We start from the raw sequence: 3551 nt of genomic DNA, 5'->3' as shown, positions 1-3551 counted from the left end.
AGTAAACCCGGGACTGGGAACGCCTCACGGTGAGGGGCCCGCGATGGACCGCGGCTGAGCCCGCCTGCCAGTGTAGTGGTGGCTGTAAACCAGGAGCTGGGTCGGCGGGGATACCAGGAAGTGGGTGAAGAGCAGATTACGGAGAGTGTGTACAGGGGCCATGTGAATGGCACTGACTTGTACTAGTTATGCAGGGAAGGGGCCCTGTGTTAAGGTGCAGGTTGGGCAGTGCTGCTGGTATAAACACCCAGCAACAGAGGCAGAACGGGTGGCCCAATGGGCGGACGCCCTGGTTAGCTGCAACGAGGCGCCACACAAGGAGACCCAAGCCCAGAGGCCCAGGCTTACTGTGTTGACTGTGATCAAGCAAGGGATAGAAGGGGAAGGAGCCGGAGGATCTAGCACTGGCTACCACACGGACACCCGGGAGGAGGAGGGAGCTGATCTGGACAAACTGCTGTCGTGAAACGATGACCCTTGTGAAGGCAGCAAGTGGGTGAGTGAGGAGCAGAAAGGGGAGAACCCGGCGTCGCAGGACGAGCACCAGCAAGGGGAGCGGGGACACCCAAGGAAGCATGCAGCGAGGCATACAGCTGCTACAGGAGGCCGGACAGAGGCTACAGCCTCTAGGGTGACATGACGCAGTAGATCAGCAGAATGAGCAAGAGTTGTAGAAGAGATCGTCTTTTGCTTCCGGACCCGAGGACTACCAGCCAGGAAAGCTACTTACACATGTAGCAGTGTGGTGAGAGTTCTTCCAGGCAGCTAAAGAAGGCTGCCCCCTCACAGACAGAGACGTTGGCTAGGCCACCTGGAGGGAGGGCCCCAGCTGGAGTGGGTGTCATGCGAACACCCAGGACACAAATAGTGCCTGAGCGGGACTGCAAGCTAGCTATTGTGCAGGAGTTGCTGCAGGTCGCGATGCTGGACTGCAACCCGGAAATAATAATGGCAGGTCACCGGCCGCATGCAGTGCAGTTCCTACAGCTGCGTCGTTACAGCCGAGTTAAGCACGGCTCTCTGCGGTGGGAGACTGGAATGCCCAGCTAATGCACTACACCCACGCTTATCAACGGCCTGCGAGTGGTGGGAAAGGAGGGCAAGCTGCGCCTCTACATCCATCCGAGGTACTTTAATTGTTTCCTGAAATACCGGCCTGTGCAGCAAGAACACCTGGCAGATGTCACAAGGGCCAAGGGGAGGAGGGGCTGGTGAGCGAGAGGACCCAGGGTACCACCTGGGAAGTGAGTGGGGAAGGGGAGACCGCTCCGCTGTGTGTTTTGGGGCTGGTCGGAGTTATCTTTGAAGGGTTTGGGTACCGCGGGAGTGTGGTCGCAGACGCAATGGCCTTCCCCACAGAAAGTTAGTAGGGAGTACGGATCACACGCTGACATTTAAGCAATGCATGTTGATTAAGTGCTCGTCCTGTAGTGCGGTACGGCAAGTGTGGTGCAGGAATTCGCAGCCCAGAGCTGGGCAGAGGACAGGGATGGATACCCTAGTTCGTTACAAAGATTAGCTGGGAACAAGGCGCTAACTTCAGACAACACAAGATCGCCCGATAACTGTGCAAGCAAGCACAAGTCAGAACCCCGCCCACCCGCCCGTCGATGTGGTGGGGAAAGGGTGGAGGACGAGCCACGAAGTGAGCACCAGGGCTAAGAGGGGCAGCACCAGCAGGAGGCGGAGGCTAGGATTGGGGACCGGAGCCGCGAGGGACACGAGTGGGCCGAGAGGCGTCGGTGTAGCGCTCCAGGACTTGAGGGCTGCGGATCTGGGAGAAGGTGTGGAGCTCCTCGTGGGAGGCGCCAGCGGCCGGCGTGGCCTGGATAATACCACGACGAAACCCATGAGGGGTTTGCCTGACGTAAACACCAGCCTCCTCCAGGTGTTTGCCCACTCGCATGGCCAAAGTGCTGCTGGAAAACGGGCGCTCCACGAAGTGTTGGTGACCCCGGTCAGTGGGATGGAAGAGGTAGTCGGAGATGGCGGACCCTGGGGGGGCATCGGGGGCATGGCACAGCTGCCAATAGAGGGCGAGGGTGCGGATGAAGCAATGTCGTGGAGAAGGGCTGGGGCGCAGTTCCAAAGGGGGAGCTCGGCGCCCTTTGGATGTTTTGGTCCCAAGTTGCTCAATCCGTAAGGAGAGGGAGGGGTAGGCACCGAACGGGTCCGGTATTTCACGGAAGGGACCACCACCCTGCGGGTCACAGAAATCATGTAGCCACAGTTTGCCTGTGTCATGGCCGCGGTAGCTGGTGTGCCGCATAAATTGGCAGCACAACATATCGTGTAGCAACAGCAGGCGGGCTAGGGAGGTGGTGGAAGCCTGGAATCCGGACCAGAGGTGATCCATGAGGGTGGTAAAATCACGAGGGGTAAGGGGCACGGCGGCTTGCTCCTCGTAGCCACAGTCGGCGGCGAGGCGACTATAGCCAGTCTTGTAGGAGGACAAGGCGCTGGAGCAGCAGGGGTTGCCGATGCCGGTTCCACAGTCGTAAGTGCTGCCGTGGCCCAAGCGGTTAAACAGTCCGGAGAGCAGACCCAGATGATTGTTGATGGTGTTGGGACTCGGATTGTTCACCCGACGGTTGGGGAGCCAGCGGGCCTCCAAGTAGACGAGCAGGTCGTCATCAGTGCAGGACAGCAGGTTACAGCCATGGGGCAGGGTGGCCAGCCAGGCAGAGAGGTCACAGCCAGCAGCCTCCTGGCGGGCAATGGTTTCACGAGCCAACGGGTTGTTGCAGACGGTGGCGGCCTTCGTGAGGGCGACGGTATAGATCTGGCGGCTGGAAGGCGGATCCAGTACGGTGGAGGGTACGGAAGTGGGGCTGATGTGCGCGGCCAGGATCTGGGGCAGGGTACCCCCGGCCCTACCTGTGGTGCTCCGCCTTGGCTCGTCATCTTCCTTACTTCCTTGGCCCCACCCCCTCGCCCCCTCCGTGGGCCTGATCCCCACTCTGGACTTGTCTCAAGCTCCCGGTCTCTCTGATGCTGCCCACCCGGTAGGCTTCCCTACCAACTCATAGGGGGTCTAACAGCGGCTAACTTCTTAGGCGGGGCTGTCAGCCGGGCTCATTATCAGCTGCTGACGATAGTTGTCAACGTGGCATAACAGCCAGTTAGACACTGGGTTAGAGGCTGTTTGGTCCTGTTAGGCCCTGTGACTGACATGTACCTGGAGCCCACACTGTTAACAGTTGTCTGATTCTAGGGACTGTTAGCAGCTGTAAGGACCTGTAACAGAGCGCTTTCTGCCACAACAGGATATTGTTGACAGGATGTTTCATTCTGGTTGGGTCACCCAGATGCTGAGAAAGAATTTTTGACGGCTGTTAGGGTTTAGGGAAGGTAATTGTTAGCAATTGTTCAATTCACTTAAGTTGTTAAGCGGTGCCAAGGGCTGTAGTTGCTAACAGGCGTTGAAAGCTGTTACGAGCAGGGACATGCTGAAAGGAAGTTCCATCATGTTACTGGCTGTTGCCATTACATAATTTGCTGAACTGCTGTTTAAGGATTTTACTTGCTGTTTTGAGGTTCAGACGCTGTAA

This window comes from Volvox carteri, assembly GCF_000143455.1.
Source record: "Volvox carteri f. nagariensis unplaced genomic scaffold VOLCAscaffold_33, whole genome shotgun sequence".
Lineage (NCBI taxonomy): Eukaryota > Viridiplantae > Chlorophyta > Chlorophyceae > Chlamydomonadales > Volvocaceae > Volvox > Volvox carteri.
The sequence above is the reverse complement of the archived record's forward strand: the minus strand, read 5'-3'. Positions refer to the sequence as shown.